The sequence below is a fragment of the Cricetulus griseus genome, chromosome 9 (assembly GCF_003668045.3).
Source record: "Cricetulus griseus strain 17A/GY chromosome 9, alternate assembly CriGri-PICRH-1.0, whole genome shotgun sequence".
Lineage (NCBI taxonomy): Eukaryota > Metazoa > Chordata > Mammalia > Rodentia > Cricetidae > Cricetulus > Cricetulus griseus.
The window spans coordinates 12,687,407-12,709,720 of NC_048602.1; the positions used below are offsets into that span (position 1 = coordinate 12,687,407).

General features: G+C 37.4%; 2 pseudogenes; both read right to left on the reverse strand.

Annotated features, from left to right (window-relative positions):
- Nucleotides 1-2,524: 2,524 nt before the first annotated feature.
- LOC113838957 lies at nucleotides 2,525-8,487 on the reverse strand (annotated as a pseudogene).
- A 1,588-nt stretch (nucleotides 8,488-10,075) lies between these two features.
- LOC113839003 overlaps nucleotides 10,076-22,314 on the reverse strand; it is a 141,975-nt pseudogene continuing 129,736 nt past the window's right edge.

Genomic DNA, 22,314 nt, shown 5'->3' on the forward strand with positions numbered 1-22,314 from the left:
TCAGAGCACAATTTTAGATAAATAGATCCTGAACTGGAAAATGATTTCTGTGAATGAACTCCTGATCTTATGGGGAAGAGAAGGGATGTTAATTAATAGCACGGATTTGGGGAATGTATTCTTGAGTACAGGCTAGTCTATTATTTGGAATTTATAAGTGAGGTGTATTTCACATGGAAATAGGGACCTGTCAATTCTAGATGCTGCCCATTGTGTTTTCTCTCACTTGGGTAAGTCTTTTCTCAGGCTTAGTGTCCAATGCTAATTTTAGAAGTGTGGATTCAATGAATCTCGCTTGGCCTACACTGTGTGTTGGGGTTAGCAACTGATTCACACTTGTAGGGCCCCATTTGTCATAAGCACATGCCTTGCACTGAGCAGAGTGTGTTCTTATCCCTGAATGTTCTTCCAGTACACATCAGGAAGACAGAAAAAGCCGACTCCAGAGTGAGCATTGACAGCTTTGGAAAAGTGTGTTCAAGCTGTTGCTCTTATTTTCTCACACTAGAACCCTAAAAATGAAAAACTCTTTGTGCTAAAGTAACACAAAAACAAAAATATGAACATACAGATTTAAATAAAAGGAAAATAAAATCCCCCAAACAAGTGGCTAGTACATGACATAAGCATCCCCAAGTACACTTGTGGAAAGTTCTCTTATCCTGGGCCAGGCTGGTCTAGATAGGACAATCCAAGACAGCGAGGGCTACATAGAGAGACACTGTCTCAGGTAAAAAAATCAAAGACCACTTTTGGTGGTCTTTGATAAATAAATAAAAATATATAAAAAATAAACACACCACTTTTCCCGCTGAATCAAAGACAGAATCCAAACAAAGCTCCAGCTCTTCATCTCTGGTGCTTAGTTGGAAGGAGAACACATCCTAGCGAAGCATAGTAAGTCACTGTAGTGAAATAGACAGTACCACACCGAGAGGGAACATCAGGACTGGCATTTGTGTGCCATGACTTCTGGTCCTGTGTTCTCACATATGGTTCAATCTAAACTTGTTAGTGTTAACTAATTTCCAAAGATATTTCAATCAGAAATGCTTCTGTGAACAAGGTCAATCCTTGGCAGTGGAGTGAGGCAGAGGGTAAGGGGTTCGCAGGAGATTCTGAAGCACAGGATAGAAAAGACAGAGGCTGAACATAGCTCATCTCTTTAGGAAGTCAGGGGATTGTATTTTATTGAGGAGAAACATGATATTTGGTAGACAAGACGTGAGAACTAGTCCGTGGAGGAATTAAAATGTTGTGGGCAGATAATGAGTTTTTTGTTGCGTAGACTTTGTCCAGTGCAAGTGTGCATGCGTGTTAGCTTTTGTAGAAAGCTGTCTTGTAGCCTAGTCTGCTCACAAGCTCACTAAGAAGATGCGAATGACCTGCACTACAATCCTATGGCTTCTGTCTCCACTTGGCTGCCGTTCCATATCCGGCTCAGTTTTTCAAGCAGCATTGCTGCCCTGTGAGTTTAATGTTTCTGGTCATTTGCTTTTAATAGTTTTCTTTCAGGACAAGTGTTCTATGACAAGTTTTAATGGGAGGCAATGATCAAACTCAAAATTTGAGGATCAGCCACATAACTTCACCTTTTGCAGGGAAGCAGGAAACCCTGAGCTACGAAACAGCTTGCTGTGATTTTATGGTGTGTCTGACCATCTTCACCACCAGATTTTTATCCCTGTTGAGACCTATATTGCTCTACTTTACATCTACTCTTTGGTCTGTTCTATGTAATTAAATCCTAGTATAAGATATTTACTGTCAGGAAAGGAGGAAATCATCTATGAGAAAACTCTCAGTTGATTTTTGACTTTAATTATGTGTCTCTTCTCTTTTTAATTTATACATTTTACATATGAAACAAATGTTGACATGAACCTTCAAGGCACACGACAGATAATTATGTGACAAAGTTGAATCTTTCTGAGGATCCTCAGCTATCAGTCTGGGGTACATAAGCTCCATCCTGTTTAGGGCATCTGTTTCTGTGGTTTCTCCAACCTGATCTTGACTCCTTTGCTCATCACTCCTCCCTCTCTGCAACTGGATTCTAAGAGTTCGGCTCAGTGTTTAGCTGTGGGTCTCCACATCTGCTTCCATCAGCTACTGGATGAAGGCTCTAGGTTGGCATATGATCTAGTCATCAATCTCATTATAGGTGAAGGGAATTTAAGGTACCCTCTCCACTATTGCTTAGATTGTTAGGTCTTGCTGTTGCAGAATCCCTAGACTCTGGTGGTGTTATATTAGTCTTTATTTTCTGATCATATACTATCAATTTCCCATTCCTTCTTTCAGTAGGTACAGGTAGGGCCTCTCCCTCTCCTGGTGGGTATGGGTCCAAGGCTCAAATGGTTATAGATGCTGGATAGATTGGTCTATCTCCAAGTCTCTCTCCTGGTGGTTGTAAATGAGTCTCAGACACCAGTGTTATCAGATACTGGATGGTTTCTTCTACCCCCAGTACTCTGGGAAATTCAATGGGTTGGACAGTACTATCTTCCTGGATTAGGAGCCTCTAACTAGCAGAAGGGAGGAGAGCAGGCAAAGGCCAGGCACTCATATCCCCCTGTGGGTGCTCGTGGGTCCAAGACTCAGAACACAGTAGACTCTGGATGGTTTCATCTGCCCCCAGGTCTCTGAGGAATTCTGCGGACAGGAAGTGACTATGTACCTGATCATGGTCCTCCAAGAAGGGGCAGGGCAGGAGAAGGGCCACACTTAACTCTATCACTGGGTGCAGGTCCAAGTCTCCAATGGAGGCACACTTTACACAAGCCTGTGAGAGAAGCTTGGAAACAAGGAGGAAACAAACAGAGACATATATGGTCCCCCAAAAAGGGGAAAGGGACAAGACCTCCTGAGCAATTTGGGAGAAAGTGGGAAGGAAGGTAGGAGAAAGAGGGGGGGAGAAGAGGAGGATGGAGCAGAACATAAGGGGTCAGGAAGGTCGAGTTGGGTGAAAACAGAGAAAGACAGCAAGAAAAGAGATACTTTAATAGAGGGAGCCGTTATCAACATAAGGATAAATCTGGCACTAATGAAGTCTTCAGGAATACACAAGGATGACCCCAATTAAGAATCTAAGCAACAGTGTAGAGTTTACCTTAAATTTGTTCCATTACAATGAGATTGATCACTGCATAAATGCCATCATATTTCTTTCATCCGGTACTTGATGGAAGCAGAAGCAGAGATTCACAGATAAGCATTGAGCTGATTCCTGGAGTCCAGCTATAGAAATGATGGGTGATGAGCAAAGGTGTCAAGACCATGCTAGGGAAACCCACAGAAACTGTTGACCTGAACAACTGGGTGTTCACAGACCCCAGAATACCAGCTGGATAATGAGCACAAAACCTAAACAAGGCCCCTGAGCATGGCTGTCAGTTTTGGTGGCTTCGAGAGTTTATGGGGCCTCAGTCAGTGAAATCAGTATTTATCCCTAGTTCATGAACAGATATTGGGTGTCCTTTCTGTTTGGAGGGACACTGTCTCAGCCTAGATACACAGGCATGGGCCTATGTCCTGCCCCATATGATATGCAGACATTGATGATTCGCCATGTTAGGCCTCACCCATGCTGATAGTAGATGGGGGATGGGATGGGGACTTGGTAGGACAGGTGGGAGAGGGAACTGTGATTGATAGGTAAAATGAGATTGTTTTCATTTAAATGAAAATAATCCAAAATAAAATATATTCAGATTGTAATATGAGATGCAAAAATGTGCTTTAAAATAAAAAGTAAGATAAACCTACTACCAGAGTGCTGCACCCCATTCACCTGACTTTATTTATGTTTCTATCTCCTTGACTCGACCTCCTACAAGCCAAGAGCTGTAACATCTATCTTCTAAATGACTCATCAAATTGTTTTAGTTGTATATAATTCTTTTATTTGCATATATTCATTTCCTCAAAAAGTGCATGTCTGCCCTCCTGGTTTTGCCTGAGGAGTTACATTACTAGCATACTTTATTCATAATAACTTTTTCTATAAGAAAATGTCTCCTTTTCTGCAAAGAAGAAATCGTTCTAACCTGGGGTCCTCTGGTCCCTAGAAAGTGCACACCCCAAATAATCCAAGTCCTTTCCACTGGGGGTAAAAATCTCCATCTTCTCCATGATGTAGTCTAACATATAGACTTTGAGGGGAGACCTTCAATCATGACTTGACCACCATTATTAACTGGCATTGACATTTGGTTTTCACTTTTAATTTAAATCTGTCTGTCTGTCTATGTATTTTACATAACTTCTGAAGTTTTCCCTCTCTCATATCCCCTCAGTGCCCTTATCCCCACTGCCCTCTGTCCACATCCAACCTCTCCTCTTCCATTTCTGTTCAGGAAAGGTCAGGTCTCCTGTGAGTACCAACAAGACATAACAAGTTGCAGTAAGACTAAGGATCCCTCATGTATTAAGACTGGGCAAGGCAACCTAGCATGAGGACTAGGGTCCCAAAAGCCAGGAAAAGAGTTGAAAAGATACATGCGGACAGAACACTGTGTATATATAACAAATAAATCTAGAAAATAATAGTAGACAGCCCCTGTACCCACTGTTTGGAGTACCAAAAGAGGACAAAGCTACACAACTTTAATTTATATGTAGAGGGCTTAATAATTAACCCATCAACAAACTATGGGTACCATCCTGTTCAGAGAGTCTGTATCTGCATATTAAGTTTCGTTTCATTCAGGTACCTTTATTTTTATTAATATTTGTTCAGTCTACAAAACAGGATTATTTTCTTTATTTGTGTTTGCATGAATCAGAGTGTTTTTAAAAGTTCCTCTCATATAAATCTTAGCCTCTTACTTAATGCATTATCTGTGAGCTTTCTCTGGTCTTTGCAGAACTTGTCACTTGGTACTCTAGCTCGAAAATATCTGTTTTTTATATTAGTTTTTCATTGTGATCAGTAGTGTCCATCTTTTTTAAAAAATTGTTTTAATATGTCTTATCTTATTAGTATATCTTATTTTCATAAAAGACAATTTGGAAGTGAATATGCTGTAAGAGGCAAGGTTGCAACATGATACCAGCAGAATCAAATGAGAAAATCAATTTGCATGTCCAGATGTCAGAAAGTATTTTATTAATATCCACCATTATAAATGCCATGGAGTGTCCATCAATGAATAGATCCCATCTCAGCATAATAAAACCTGCATACTATAAATCTCCAGTCAATGGCTAGGACATAAGCATCTTATAAGGAATAGGCACACCATTACAGATCACCTCCAGTTATGTTTAACCTTTAAAAGTGCTTTCTGTATAGTACTATAATTGAGTAATGACTTGTAAACACAATTCATTTCCATTTGAGCCACATTTATAAAAGGAATAGTTAGGAGGGAGAGAATGAGCAGAATAAAATTAAGACAACGGTGCTCATGAGTTGAAGGAATTGTTCTCAACGGCAATGAGAGAGGCTCATGTGTCAAGAGTATGTATTCATGACAAGAGGAGTTGTAAATTACTAAAACTGAACCAAAAAGCATTGGGAGTGGAACAGAGAGGATATAGGGGATCATCTAAAATATTTGATTTGGAAGGAGTCATAGAACAAGAGTACCATAGAAGCAGAGACCAGGCTGGCCTGGAACTCACAGAGATCTGCCTTCCTCTGCCTCCCAAGTGCTGGGATTAAAGGCGTGTGCCACCAATGCCCAGCTTTCATATGATGGTTTTACCTTCTATATTTTAATTTGTTATGTTTTTTTCTTGTCTTAGAATCCTATTGCGTCCAAATGACTGAAAGGGAGTGGATCTACAAGGAAGGGGAGTGGGGAGACGTTTCAAGGGAGATGGAGTGTAATCAGGCTATGTTGTTTAAGAGTAGATTCTACTTTCAATAATGTGTTTAAAAAAGGAAACCAAAGATTTTTCTGGCATCTATTATGTCAATCATGCTATTTCGGCAATTTAGACTTACTTCATAATGATTTACATTTATTCCTAGCTATATGTGAAACCACACCGGTATCTTTGAAAAATATGTGATGATGTTTCATTTTTAACTAATATCAGTTCATTTTAATGAATTCACAACTAAAAGCATTAAGAGGCAACAATGAAATTGTGAATCATAGTAATAATTGGCCAGGCCAAAGTACTGTACATTTCACTAAACTTCAGTGTAGTTTGAACAGCCCTGGTAAAGCCATCCAGCTTAGATTACGTTTTTACCTTGTCACAAGCCATTACATTTTATGTAGCAAAATAAAAGGAAAAATGACTGTCAAAATAGAAAAATAATTAACTTATAACCTTTTTCATAAATATGCATATTTTTATCTGGTCCTCACTTAATACTACCTTTATCGGTCTCCTTTCCAAATATGATATTGAAGTTATTATACTGACACCCATTTGATTATATAATTGTAGGTATTATTGTATAATATTTTCATATGATGGGAATCATGTGACGTTTTAATCTCATACTTAGTTTATGTGACCTGGGTCAAAGTTACCCCTTATACATCCAACAATTTGCTGACATATTTCCTGTCATCATGTCTTCATGTTGTCAAATGATAATCCGTTTTGCATATAGACATATTTTAATTGTCACTGTATCTGTTTATGCGTATCTAAGTGGCTTCTATTTTCTGTCTTAGAGTAAATAAGCAGCAATGAAAAGGGGTGTGCAAACGTCTCCAGTGTATGATATGGAATTCTAGGTGGATACACACAAAGATGGAATACATGGGCAAAATAGTGATTCCATTTCAGGTGTTTTTGAAAAGCCACAACTGATTTCCATAATGGCTATGTTAAATTCATTTTAACTCTTTAGTGAAGATAGCATTACACTGATGACAAATCATATAAAGACAACATCAGTGAAGAATATATACAAATCAATATCCCTGCTGATGCTGGTTCTTATAAAATAATATCAAAATATGTTCAGAATAATACCAAAACAATTTGTCATTTTGAGTTGATTTTATAAAAGTTGAAAGATAATAATCCGGTTTTTTTTCTGGCATTCATGTGGGATAAAGCAGTTGTCATATGAAGAGGGCCTTCTGACATACAAGTTCATTGCCAGTCACTATTTCAATATCCATGCAATTAGAATATACTACACTGAGCTGTCTGTGAAGTCAATGAGGATTGAAGATCACCTTATAGAATGAAAGCTACAAGAATGGCAGTTTTATCGACAGCATTTTGCTGGATCCTTTGCACATCAGGTGGGCAGAGTAAAGACTCTCACAGCTTCATGTTAAATAGTTCTATAGGCATCACAAGATGGGATTGGCTCATGTAGACTGCTGGATCAACCAGCTGACAAAGCTTTCATATTCATTTCAGCTAACCTTAAAAAGACAACCTGCTAACTACTTTACATTCTGTATTGGCAATTAAAGAGTGACTGGTGAGTAAACAACTGGATACTGAGAGAAATATATTATTTTCATAGTTAAAATGAGATTAAATTATTCTTATTTGTTATAGAGACCAAACAAAGCTTGGATACAATAGAGTAACGATATATGAGAACAAAGGGTAAAAATTATGGAAAACAGAGAGAAGCTATTCGATTGGTGTTCACCAGCCACCAATTATGATTATATAAAAAATAATGTAGCCTCTTAAGATGGAGGAGAGAGTATTAAAAGCCAGAAAGGTAGACACAAGGATCAGAATGTTCTGGGTGACTCTGGATTCAGGAGATTTTCTACTGGAGACATGAGTGCTGCGGATGTTTTGAACCCTCTGCTTGTGTCTGTACAGAATAAAAATCATGGAGCCACTGGACCACACCAAGAGCACAGAAATGAAGACTTCAGGGAAAACCACCAATGCTGCATAGAGTGAAGGGCCAATTCCATCCCGCCGTACAATGGAGCAGTAACCTAAATCTCGTTTTCTTGTCACATTTTTGCTGCCCGAATTAACAAACGAATATGGAAAAATCAAGATGAACAGGATCCAAATGAGGGAGACGTGGTAGCCAGTGATCTTCTCAACTTTGACTTTATGACGCTTCCAACATGATTTCCTGGGGCTAATGTTCAAAGCCTGGAAGACACTCAAGAGGCAGGTGGTACCAATAGACACACTCCTACCAAGTCCTTGAAAGTACAACAGTAGTTTACATCCAAAGTCATTCAAGAAATGCTTCAGTCCCCAAACTGCCATTGTTTGGGGCACTCCTGTAGAGAGAATGATCAAGGCATTGGCTGACAATGTGTGAATGAGAATCCAATCTGTGGGCGTTAATGTGTTTTCTCTCCAGTAAAGGATTGCATAGTAGAAAATGAGGGAGAAATTTCCCAGAATTCCATCTGTAGTTTGTGCTAAGTAAATAAAGCTAAAGATCTGTGCTACCTCAGATTCCCATTACTGGACATAAGCTCTTATCCAGTTCTCTCCTATTGACTGACTCTTCTGCTCCAAGTGAAATGCAAAGTACTCACCAGGCTTCATGCATCTGTAGGATGGTGCTGTCATTCTGCAGATCCTGACTCTTAAGAAGGAGTTGTAATAGTGGCAGCTCAAACCTGAGTTAGAGTTCTGTGACCTCCCCTCTCTCCAGAATTGCAATTTTCATTTCACCTGCAGTGGCAATGACAGTGTTTGCTTTGGGCGACAAAAATAATTCATGAGACTTTCCTCATTGCTCATTAGCACACACACATAAGTGATTATTTGAAAAGCTCCACAGAGACAAAGGCATTGAGTTTTCAGAATCCATTAAAGACTGAATAAATCTCCTGTGGAAGGTGATGTCAATTTCAAAAAATTGGCAACGAAGTATGTCTTTAGTTCTTTAAAAGTGAAAAATTATCACATTTTGTAATTAGTATTTTTCTTTGAGTACTTCATAGATCCATACGAGTTTCAGTTCAGTGCATGTCCATTATTTCCTTTCAAATTTCTTTTCTTAACCTCCCACCACTATTCTCTGTAAATATCAAGTGAGCAAAACCAAACAATCTCTGAGTCTACTTTCTGAATCTAGAAAGTGTCTAATTCAGTGGACACTATGGAAGCATTCTTACATGTTAAAGGCTGAATTCTTAAAGAAATCTGACATTTTTTTTCTCCCAGAAGCCATCTGTAGTCAAGTGCTATTCAGCTAGGAGTGCCATTTCCCGACCCCCTTCACACTTCTGTGATTTTGTATATCTTAATTTTGTGAATAATGTCCTAACAAGTACTTCATATTTATAAGTGCTTTGTCTTATCTTGGCAAATCCTGTTTCCTTTTCATCATTATGATTCCTCCAGTTATGTTTCATACACACTTTCTGATTGTTCTTAAATGGTGATCCCTGGGTATTTGGAGGTAGAGGTGTGGTAGAGATGTTCCATTTGAAGGTGAAACTTCCAGAGCATCTTATTCTTAGCACCTATGAGAATTATAGGTCTGCACATTTTAATCATTGAGTGAAAAAAGAAGCATGTCTGGTGAGTGTTTAGAGATACGTTAATCCTATATATGAGGATGAAAGCATAGAAAACAGTTTATTGCTATTATCCACTTAGCTGAAGGAAATAAATAGATGCAAGTCATGGGGCCTGTGCAGCGTGGTTTACCATTGCTGTCAGCCCTACCCAATCATGAAGAACCTGATATGTGGTGTGTGCAGGATAGTGTTAGGTTTGCTTTTACTTTACCTTCTATTCTCCATACCATTATATGAGTGGGTGGTTTTACCCCAGGGTATGGCCAATAGCCCCACTATGTGTCAGCTTTTTGTGTGTCATGCTATTGCTCCTATTAGAGAGAAATACCCTGCTGTGAGATGTGTTCACTATATGGATGACATTCTTTTAACTAGTAAGGAGTTGAAATTGCTGCACTTAGCATATGGAGATTGCATTGGATATCCAATCTACCCTTAATGCTCAATTGAAAGGTGGCATTATGGTTTTGAATCCACACATTGATCTATTACAGGAACAATTAGATACTTTATGGTAACTGGCACAGTTGGCATGTGAATGGAGAATGCCTGGTTTGTGTATAACAGCTGTTTCCTATCAGAATTATTCCTTAGCAGCAAACATGTCTAAACAACCTTCATAGTATATTCTAGGCAACTGGTCTGGGGATTTTGACAAGCTGATGCAGGAGGTGAGACTCTCCAAAGTGCATGTGAATTCCACCAGGGTCGACATCTCGGTTGCGGAAGGACTGTCTGCGTGGATCACTCAAGCCATGAATCATCTGAAAGAGTGGGCAGGAATGGGTGCCCTGGGAGGAATGCTTATCCTAGTTAGTTTCATAGCGTTATGGTGTATCTGCAGGATGAGGGTCACACAGCAGAGAAGTAATACCATGATTGCACAAGCCTTTAGTTTAGTTAAGGAATGGGCTGGAGTAGGGGTTATGTTTTCCATGATGCTGTTAGCCATTTTTGTTTGCTTGTGGTGCCTATGCAGGATCAGGAAGTCGCAAAAATCCCAAGCTGCTATGTTGGTACAGGCCTTTGCTGCTGTGGAAGCAGGACAGTCCCCTCAAGCATGGTTATCCATGCTGACAGACAAATAGATGTCTGTCTCGCCCTTGCTGAGTGAGTGATGCGTATCTGAATCAGTCATGCTCAATGACGGGCACCTACCCTCATGCTGAGCGAATAAGCATACATGTGTTCCCTTCAACCTAAGACATGAGCCTGTGAGGGCGACACAGTGACTCTTTGACGGGTAAGATAGGGACACTGGGGTTGAACCTAAGACAGAGATGACTGAAATCTGACAACAGATAGATACTGCTACTCCTATAATATTAAAACAAAAAGGGGGAACTGTAGGGAGCTGCAGAAAACCGCACCCAAAAGATGGCGCCAGTTTCCGCCCTCCGCCAGCCCGACGGCGAGTGCTCTCTGTGGTAAACAACTCCAAATTAGGCAAAGGTCATGTATCCTCTTAATTCTGCTTGGAGACAACCTATCCTGGCACGCCACGTAGGGTTAGGTGATTGGTAGATGTAGACTATATCAGGCCCCATCTCCCTCGGCCCGGGGCCGCCGCCGCCATTATACATTGTACAAAGCAAAGAGGTTCCCGATTAAACTGTGTTTGAAGAAGATTCCTCGGTGTGGCGTCTTTCTTGCTGGTCAAGGGTAGACACTGCAATTAATCCTGGGATAGCCACTTTCCTATACAGCTCTTGGAAACATAAAGTACATTTAAACTTGTCAGGACTAGAGTCCACACATAGTGTGCAAGTGCTAAGTATCCTACAGCGATGTGTCTGTCCATCAAAAGTTAGACCGCAACTCTCCAGATAACAGACATAAAGCAAAAGATACCCAGCTGTGGAAATACAGAGCTGGCTCAGTGAAGTGAAGGCTCCTCATGAATCAAATAATAAAGAGTTTGAAGCATGAGACTTGGTGTATCAAGAATAGGAGGACGCATACTTCTGCTGACATGTTTCAAATGATCTGCAGGAATTTGCTACTCAAGTTAAGGAAGTGGCTCTCAGGTCAGTGAACAGTGCTCCCATGTTTATAAACATAGGGAAGTGCTTGTTGCTATACAGTAGAGATATTGTTTTTATATCTCTACTTTTAAATATAGTAGAGATATTGTTTCATAGGGAGAGACATCACCTGATGTCTTGTGTGGTATTGTTGGTTTAAAGATTGTGAGACACCTTGCCTAAGCTCATGCATAAGAGCTCCGAAAAAATAAAGTCTGACATTCAGTTGCTTCTACTCTGTATCCCCTGTGTTCTGATTTCGGTGAGACTTTACCCAGGGACAACAACTCACTAGACGTTGACACCCAGCCTACAATCCACAACGGCAGATAAACTAGAAACTTTTTCCAGAAACATATGAAAACAGATGCAGAAATCCACACCTTTTCATTGGGCTAAGCTTCTGGAGTACATTCTATGTGAGAGAGTAGTGATAATATGAACAAAGGAGTCAAGACCATAATGGGAATACCCACAGAATCAGTTTACCTGAGCTAGTGAGATATCACTGACTCAGGTGACAAATGGGAACCTTCGTAAGTGTGAATTAGACTGCTGTGATATAGGTGACAATGGTGTGGCTGGGACAATAGAGAAGGTCCCTGGCAGGGGATCCAAGATCTAACTCTAATGCTAAACTGACTTACAGGAGCCCAATCTATATAGAGAGATACCTTGCTCAGGCTAGACACAGGGGTGTGTGGTGTGGGAAGATGCTTTAGTCCTGCCTCAATGAGATGGTGGGACAGACATAGTAGGCTGTGTAGGGGAGGCCTTACCTTCTCTGAGGGGCAATGGAAGGTGGGGTGGTGTAAGTGTGGAGAGAAGGAGAGGATGGTCTGGAAACTGGGGTTGAAAACAATAAATTAATAAACAAAGAGAACAATAAAAGGTACCATTGGTGCAACTGCTTAGCAATCTGAAGTTAGAGGAAAGCCAGAATACTTGTTTCTGTCTCATGCTTAAGCGCGCTGAAGCCTGTTCTACCACCTATATTGAGCAACAAGCTATTATTTATGGTAAGAATCAGGAATTCCTGGTATCTGATTTACATAGGCCTACCTAATTGTATAAGAAACACTGAGGGCAGTCAGTCAAGAGCTTGGTTCCCAGCTGGGCATCTGTATGTTTATTAAGAATACTAAAAGCAGTATTCAATTGCCTAGTCTAATTGACCTTCTGATGGTTGTCCCTAAAACTCAGCATGAAATATCATAGAAACAGTATTCTCCAAGGGACAGCACAAAGGAGCAATGACATTTTCTTCTCTTTGAATCTCAGTGGAGGGATTTTTGAAGGGAGGTATTATGAGCATGTGGCCTTTAGAAATTGGCTTTGTATTCTTTGAGGTCCCCAAACTCATAAGACTTTAGGAAGATTTAGCCAAAGCTCAGGTAAGAGTGTGAGCACTGAGGGGTGCAGGATGGATGCTAGCAGGCAGAGTGATCCTGAGTTTCTTCCTAGCACACACAAGAACAAGGACTTGGGAATTGACATCGTGGCAATGACAGGAAGAAGAGGGAAGCAGATCTAAACTGTATTCCCATGGAAGTTGTGAGGTTTTATGATTTGCTTGATATTTAAAATTGAGGAGGAGCCAATTATAAATACTATATGTCTGGATTGACCTACCATGGCCGTTCGACAACAGCTAGGAAGAAGACTAGAGACTAGAGAAGAAACTAATGTTAAAAATCAAAAATGCTAGAGAAAAACACCAGAGTCACAGTATGTTTCTTTTGAAAATAATAACCAAATAGCCAATGTTTTTGAAAAAAAAAGACTCAAGTTACTAGGAAAAGTAATGAGAGATGTCACTTCCAACTACATAGAACAATAAGCATCATAAAGGAATATATTAACAGCTATTGATTTGTAAATGATGAAATCCTGCAAATGTGTTTGAGCATAAACGATACACTAAAGTGATATATGAAAGTCAGAAAGAGACAAAACTTACATGAGTTGAGGTGTATATTGTTTTTAAAGTGTTATTTCTAGAAGACAGTTGTATAATGGTGGTTACCAAATGTTTGGGAAAGGCTATCAGGAAGGTAGATATAAGTTGGCTACATGGAATAAATTATGAAAGTGCTAAGCAATTAGATTTAATTTGTCATGGAAAAATGTACAACTAGAAAGATGTTTCCATAGTTCATAGCACAGCTTGCTCTAGCAGAATATCGATAATCAATTCCCAGCACCCACATAGAGATTCAGCACTGTTTGTAATTCTGGTCTTATGGATCGAATTCTATCTCCTGGCCTCCAAAAGTACCAGACATGCACATAGTGCCCAGAAATATTTAAAGGCATAATACCCATGCACATAGAACAAATTAGTTAATAAAGAAAACTATAAAAGGGTGACTAAATTGTGTTATTACCCCAAATGTGTAAAGGAAGATGTTTAATAAGTAGCTTAATTTAACACCTTACAATATTTGCACATGGTGTATATTTCAGAACATCACATATTATAACTTTACATCATTATTTAGTTGTCAATTAAATAATTGTTTAAGCTGTATGCCAAACAATTTGTACAGTTAAGCGAAATGGACAACATTCTATAAACAACAACAACAACAAAAATAATTCTCAAACTTAGGCCTTATAGAATGAGTGTGTAATATCAGCTGCATTGGGAAGCAGGAAGATTCTAAGTTAAAGCCTGCCTGGTCTGCTGAGTAAGTTGAAGCTCAACTTGACCATATAAGTTAGAACCTGTCTCATAATCTGCTCTAGATATTAGGAAAAATGTGCAAAGAGACATTTAAAGACACATTTAAAAGGAAAAGGAAAATTCAAAACAACTTGCAGGATAGAAGAAGGGGTTTGCGAAGAATCAATCTGACAAGGGTCTAGCGTTTAGGACATGCAAACAAGTGAAATTTTAAGAACAATATCCTTAAAGACAAAAATCATTAATAAGCACATGAAAAGATGTCAGATGCATTTACTTATTGGGAAGAAAATCAGATTCAGGAGATATCAATTATTCTTCAGGTTTGAATAGGTACAGTTAAAAAGTCGGATAAAATTCCATAGAAGAATTCCAAGAAATCAGAAGTCTTACACATAGCTGTTGAGGTGTAAAATTAGTTAGCTGCTTTGGAAAAGAGTCCAGCAGTTCCTCAATACATGAAACAGATAGTTACCTTAGACTCCAGAGGTTCTAGATGGGAGCCCTTGAAAAGAAAATGTGTTTTACACTTTGAGCAAATATGTTGATAATGTCATTCCCCAGCACTGAAACTATTCCTGCACTCAAGATGAGAATATGCTACAACAGGAGGAAATGGAAAGCATATTCAACTTTGCAAAATATGTATTTGTGTAAATAATTTTGTTGGCGTATCAGAAGAGAAATCATGTGACCAGAAAAAAGCCAAAGATAAGTATTAATGGAGGGACAATATTTGCTTGAGGAAACAAATTTTTGGAAAGTATCGAGTCCTGCCCCAAATCATCCAATCCACCACAAAGTCCGAGAAGAATTTTCAAGAAATATGACAAACAATATTGCAAAATTTGCATGGGAAAATTGTGCCAATATTTAATGATTTGTTGGAAAGTTCTGACAAGGCTTTCATCGGGTGACTGCAGCTCAAATTTGTTCATTTATACTAAGGTAATAACAGAAGTTAAAACATTAAGAAATGGCCAGTGTAAGGAGGTATTTCATTGGAAAGGACCAGCGGGTCGAAAAGGTGATACACAAGTAACTGCAAAAGTAGTATATGATAAACTTATCTTAACAAAATGACTTGGTCTAGGCTGGCATCAAAGTTCCCAAAAGAGTATTTTAAGGACTATGAGAAGACAGACTTCATAATAAATTCTGTTATGGAAAATACATTAGATTCCAAACTTACTCAGTGCATAGAATGTACATTCTAATAAGAACAATTTAAAAAACTGAGGAAGGAAACTGACGATGTGTTCCAGGTACTCTGCCTTACAGATTGAGACTGTGTCGTGAAAGAGCCTCAAAATAATAAGTTATTTTTGAAAAAATATTTTAAATGTATTGGTTAACATGGGAACATGATGAGACAAAAGTATAAAGACAGAGCGAGGGAGAGACAGCTGTGTGCTCCAAATAATTGAATATCAAAACAGCAAAATATTGCTGCCATGACAACAAACCTCCAGCCTCCCAGGGCTTAAGGGAGGGTGTACAGCATCTGTACATGGACTATTCTATCTAAGGTGGTAAAAATAAAGTCCGGAGGCTGAAGAGAGGGAGAAAAAAATGCAATAATTAAGTCCTGGATTTCAACGTCACTGTCTGTGAAACCTGACAATTTAAAGCTACATGCAAGTTGGCTCATTGGCTGCTCACTGTGACATTCCAAGGTGCAATTAGTTGTGACTTTTCATGATCCTGTCTTATTGGTTACAGAAGAAATGATTTGTGACCCCAAATATGTTACTCTTATGTGTTGAGAGTTTTTCCTCTGGAAGGAGATGATGATGATGTAGAGTAGAGAGCACTGTAGAGTGAAAGCTGTGTTGAGAGAGAACAGGACAGGTGTGCAGAGAAATCAAGAGACCTGTGCATGGAGACCCGAGAAAGGGATGTGATGAGTGTGGTGTAGGGGAGATGTAGCTGAGTTTGTAGGAAAAGTCTGAGAGAAGAGAGGAGTGGGGAAGATGTAAGAAGTATAAGAAAAGTATACAGTGATGTAGCTAAGTGTTTAGAGAGATAAAACAGATGTAGCTGTATAAAAGAGAGACATGTATGTCAGAGACATGTATTGCGGTGTGGTGTGCGGTGGCTGTGTGGTGAAGGCTGTAACTGTGTGAAGACACGAAATGTTAAGCTGTATAGAAAAGAGCTGTGACCGTGTGTTGAGAGTCCTGGCAATGCAGGAGAGAGATGTTTGTAGGTTAAGAAAAAATGCAGCTATATGGAAACAATGTAGCTGTGTGGAGACAGAGACATTTTTCAGATTGGGGTTTTTCAGATGAAGTCAAAGGGAAATTTTCCATCAGAAAATGTGTGGTTCCTTATCTTTGTCTCGGGTAGGAAATTCTAGCCCTGGACACATTCGTGGATTTTTTTCCCCATACCCTGGAGGTGGACTTGGAGCAGGTTCTCCCTAAGTCCTCTGGTATTCAGCTAATTTCACTTGGTTGCTCTGTATGCCACATAATTACCTGATTGTAAAGTGGGCAGAGGCTTACAATCTGATCTGCAGCCAACTCTTCTGGCCCCCTGAATCTTCATGAACTTTTGTACTTTGTTTTGAATAGCTTGTTCCTTCTTAAATATAGGACAGATGTTTCAAGTCTCATAAAATGAACTTTGGCTTCTGTGTTTGTGTAACAACCTCCAATTTGTAAGAAAAATTCCAAATAGAAGGATATTTCCCTAAAATTGGGAAGGGTATTATGGTTCCTGGAAAATTATAGAAGCAACATGTCTGCAAGAAGGTATAAATGGTTTATAAGAAATTTTCCAATAATCTAATACCCCCACATCGTGCACATGTTAAGAGTCCCTAAACCTGCAATGTGCCAATATCAAAAGCAAAAATGACAGGGCAACTATCATATGTCTCACCTGGATTTTGGTCAAGAAGCTGCAATGGCTTTTTGACTTTTGTAGTTGCCTTCACATATGGCTGAACCAGTACTGTGCAAGTTATTATAGGAAAATTCTTCAGTTATTCATTTCTAGAGTAATTATTTATCATGATTCATGATACAAGTTACAGATTAATTTTTTCCTGGAGGTACAAACCATGGGGCAGAATAAATGATATGCAGAATTTTCTATTTTAGACATAGATTTTGTATTCTATCAATGAATAGAGTGCACTCTCTCCTTCAAAATAAACTAAATTTCTGTCAAGTTTGAAAGAGACGAAAAACTGACATGCACATGCACAAAGTATGAGATCAGATGTTGAAGAAACAACAATTTCTGAGTAAGATGAGTCATGTTTCCAGGTTTGAAAATTAGTTTCAGTCAGTTTGCTTGTCTGGTGACTACCTTGTTATGTAGTAGTACATATTCCAAGAATAGGAGGGATTGCCAATGCTTATTCTATCTTTCTGTTTAAAATTTTTATTGGGAAATTTCTACTCTCAGAATCTCTGTGGATATAATAGCTACATCTAAATAGATTCAAAGTGTTATTACATATTGATTGATTTTTGAGTGGCATGGTTATTATCCAAAGTTATGTAGGTAGGCATTCTTAACTCATTTCAGTATTTTCAGACTCTATAACCTTCAAACCAAATATGTTGGATACTTTTTTACATAAACTGGCAACATCCTCACACAACACAGGAGGCTTTGTTATGTTCCTAGCCTTAATCAATGAGGGAAAGTAAGTTTTCAGTTAGTTTTCTTTTTTACTGTGTCTCATTGTCTGGTCTTGGACCTAACTCTGGCCATGTGAATAGCTGAAGTTCACTCACAAACCCACTCAGGCCTTCACATAATTAGGCCTTTTTTTCCCCCACATCTGCTTCTAATGATTCAATCTGTTACCGTTTTCATAAAACCATTTGTTCTGTATTTTCCGGTCATGATTTCTGGAAATTTTTTATATTGCAAATCCTGACACTGATTACCCAACACTAGTATAAACTGAATGTTCACCATTCCAAGTCGGCAGTAATTGAAAACAAGTTATATTGTATTTATTTATAATTGAGAAAATGGTAATAAAAATTAGGTTCAAAACAATGTTTAATACATTCTGTAAAATTTCGAGCAATAGCAAGACAATGGTAGTTATATGAAAGTGATTATAAATAAAAGTTCAATATTCTGTCCCATAAAACATACAGAAAATTATGCAGTAATGTTGAATTGGGTGGATATCAGGAAACTTACCCTGGCATAACCATTTACATTTTAAATATTTATTCCTTCAAACATTATCAAATTTATCCAGTATCATTTTAATACATGATTTCAGTGTAGTACTGACAAATATATTGCTGAATATGAGGATTGTTTCCCAACAGTCATTTTGGAATAACTATTTCATTTCTTGGTAGAATGGGATAAACATGACAATGATCATAAGGCTTAGTAACGCCACTTATCTAACTGTGAAAAAAGTATCAACTATGCTAAACTTTCCTTCCAATACTCACATTATAAAGCACCTTATTTTTGTATGAGTATTGGGACAGTAATTCCCTATTGAGTTGGTCTCTTTCATGAATTTTCAGCTGTGCTTAAGATTTGAGTGTCTTTAAAAATTTTTTGAAAACAGTTTATATTTGTTAGGTTTTTTTTCCATTACTGCTGCTTTGTTAGGTTTGATTATCTGAGCACTCTATAGAAACTGATACATATTTAATATTGTGAGTGATATTCTAGTATGGATTCTGTGATGTTTGTTTAGATTTTTAGCACCCAGAAGAGGTTTTGCCACGTGACTCACGTTTATAAGTTTACTCTCAAGTACAGATGTAGTGAGATTTTGCAGAGATGATCATTGGTAAAAGGACATAGCAAGTAACTTACTCATTAAATATTAAGGATTCTGACTTCTCCAGTTGTGTAGTGACTTTGAAGATGAATCATAGACACAAACTTGCCACAATTTGTATATTTATAACTTTTTGTCAGTTATATATGCTTAGATGAAATATAAGTATTGTGCGCTTAGTAAAGGACTTGCCAAATACATTTTTATTACAATGCTTCTCTCCAGTATGTATTTTTTGATAAATTTGTAATCTTGAGCTCTGTTTAAAACACATGCCAAATACTTCACAATTTTAACATTTCTGTCCAGTGTGTATTCTTTGATGAACTTGAAGATGTGTGCTCTGTCTAAAGAACTTTCTACAAAGTGAACATTTGTAACTTTTCTCTCCATTGTGTATTCTTTGATGAACTTGAAGAGTTGAGCTTTGGGTAAAGGACTTGCCACATACTTTACAATTGTAAGGTTTCTCTCCAGTGTGTATTCTTTGATGAACTTGAAGATGTGAGCCATTGGTAAAGGACTTGCCACATACTTTACAATTGTAAGGTTTCTCTCCAGTGTGTTTTCTTTGGTGAACTTGAAGATCTGAGCCATTGGTAAAGGACTTGCCACATACTTTACAATTGTAAGGTTTCTCTCCAGTGTGTTTTCTTTGGTGAACTTGAAGATCTGAGCCATTGGTAAAGGACTTTCCACATACTTTACAATTGTAAGGTTTATCTCCAGTGTGTATTCTTTGATGAACTTGAAGATGTGTGTCTGGCTAAACAACTTTCCACAAAGTGAACAGTTGTAAGGTTTCTCTCCAGTGTGTATTCTTTGATGCACTTGAAGGTGTGACCTCTGTTTAAAGAATTTTCCACCATCTGAACATTTGTAAGGTTTCTCTCCAGTGTGCATTCTTTGATGAACTTGAAGATGAGAGTCTTTGATAAAGGACTTGCCACATACTTTACAATTGTAAGGTTTCTCTCCAGTGTGTTTTCTTTGATGAACTTGAAGATGAGAGCCTTTGGCAAAGGACTTGCCACATACTTTACAATTGTAAGGTTTCGCTCTAGTGTGTATTCTTTGATGAGCTTGAAGATCTGTGCCATTTGTGAAGGACTTCCCACATCCTTTACAACCATAAACTGAGAACTTCATTATGTGTAATTCCCCAGGGCTATTATTTCCTAAACATCCTGGCATTTCTCTCTGACAAGTATCCTGTGTACCCTCTTTTGGGATCATGTCCTGAATTGTATAACAAAACACACCTGAAATAAATGAAAGGGAATTATTGACTGATAGTGCTGTTTTAGGCAAATCAATAAAGAAACTTATATAAAATACACTAATGTGTATTGTAGCAAAATCATTGATCATAAAAACAGGTTCTATTAACTTGGAAAGTCTGGTATTAATTTATATCAATAACACCTTTCAAAGAATATGAATTATAAAATGTTAGAAATGAAAAAAATACATAGAATCTTCTTATGATTGATTATTTTAATACATGTTTTATGTATTCAATCAAAGAGAGTGATTATTAAAAAGAAAGCAATAAAATGATCATAAACAACATAAATGGCCACAATGAATCAAATTTTCAAACATAATGAAGAAGAATGCCATTTCATGAAATTGTATTTTACAATATGAAAAATTTGATAGGGTCCTCTTTAAACATGTCATGTAACCCAATACTATAAAAAAAACTGTAGAATTCAAAATCAACAAGTAGCCATTACTAGAAATGTTGTATTTACTTGCAAATTGCATTATTAATTTAGGTCAATAACACCTTTCAATATACATGAAAATATATAATGTTACAAGAGAAAAAAATCACATAGATTTTCTATGAATAATTTCTATGAATACATGTTAATATGTAATTCTTTAAAGGGGTGATTATTAAAAAGGAAACAACAAAAAGATGATAAACAACAAATATGCCTATCTGTTCCATAAAAATCTATGGACTTTGGGAGAGATGGTTTCAAAATTTTCACAATTGCAATGATAATTCTAAAGGACATCCATTTCTTCAGAAAATTAAATATGGATATGTATACAAAACAAATATATAACTACGGAAATTTAGTTCAGCTTAATTGCTAGTGACTTATATTATTTCAGATCTTATCAGGTCACATTAAACAAGCAATAATGAACAGAACCCATGGCACAGGGTAAATTTCTTGCTCAAATCATTCATTAGGCATCTAAAAATCTTTGATTAGGGATTTGACACAGATTTGATAGACATGGATACTATGAATTGGGAAACAAAAATTCGGCAGCATTCTTCACTTGTGCTGTGTGGATGCTCAGTACAAAAATGAAGGACTCAGAGGCAAATAACACCAAGTTTGTATTACATTTGCTCAAGAATATATGTTAACTTGAATTTTCTTGCACTATTTCACCATAAAATTATATGACAAATTAAGGAAGCAATAACTTTTATTGTGACAATACTAAACAACAACAAAAAACAAAACAGAGACTAGCCGTAACCTTAGTACCAGGCATAAGAATTGTCACACAATGATAATTATATAAAATAAATATTGTGTACAATGAGAATACTTTGACATTTCTCTGACCTATCAGTGTCCCTAGAACTTCATGTTATCTTAGACTGATAACTAAGACTTCAAGCAGAAAACACACGAGGTAGTAGAGAGTATCTTATATTTTCTCAATTATATGGAATATTTTTGAGAAATCTCCATTTAGAATGATTATTTTGGTAATGTGCATGCTAAAATCATATATGTATATATGATTTTATATCATATATGGATATATAATATATCCATAATTTTTATCATGAATGAATATATTATTTTGTAGAAGCCTTTTCTGTATCTAAATAAATGATCACGTGGTCTCTTTCTTATATACTGTTCTCTTGATTCATTTGTGAATTGCTTTACTTATGTTCACTCTTATAAGCAACACTAGATGTAACCACCTTGATATTAGAAAAAAATGATTTTGATGTATTCTTGAAATGGAAAGTTTCTAATTTCCATTGGAAATGTATTGGTGTTTGTTCTTCTCAGAGTTGTGGTGGGATTCTGTACTGAATGTATCAAGTTGCCATTACTTGAGAAGTTTTTATTATTCTTTCTATAAAACTTGAGGACATGTGATAATCTAAATTAAGTCATCTTGACTTAATGTGTGGTAGTTTAAACACTAATAAATTCATCACTTGTTTTTGGTATTTCAAACATCGGTTTTAAATGGGTGGATCTGAAATCATTATACTAAGTGACTTTACTTGGAAGACAAATAATTCATGTTTTCTCAAGTTCATGGATTCTAGGACTTAAGAGGTTGGTAACTGTGTTTTCTATAGTCTGTCTATAGAATTTA